Source organism: Penaeus monodon, chromosome 32 (genome assembly GCF_015228065.2).
Source record: "Penaeus monodon isolate SGIC_2016 chromosome 32, NSTDA_Pmon_1, whole genome shotgun sequence".
Taxonomy (NCBI): domain Eukaryota; kingdom Metazoa; phylum Arthropoda; class Malacostraca; order Decapoda; family Penaeidae; genus Penaeus; species Penaeus monodon.
Window position 1 is genome coordinate 23905735 of NC_051417.1, and position 253 is coordinate 23905987.

The 253-nt window shown below is 32.0% G+C and overlaps 1 protein-coding gene across 21 annotated transcripts in view; it reads right to left on the reverse strand.

The window, feature by feature from the left end:
- LOC119593731 (myoneurin-like) overlaps positions 1-253 on the reverse strand; it is a 102537-nt gene that overhangs the window by 62413 nt on the left and 39871 nt on the right. The gene's annotated exons all lie outside the window — the stretch shown is intronic.

Here is a 253-nt window from a genome sequence, read left to right on the forward strand (position 1 = left end):
AAGGTTTACTTATGTTCACATGTGCAGACACAGTAAGTTGAACTATTTGCTTGTACATCTGTTTGCCTGTGCTGTTTTGTCTCGAGTAACACCTGTCTTTTTGTAGATTTTTTGTCCATACTATTTCAACTGAGTTATGCGAGAGTTTGGAAAAACAATAATGTATATATATTAAATAATTATTTGTACAATACATTTACAACAGAGCACAGAACGACATTGTGAACAATAACAACAACACAAAACATCACAT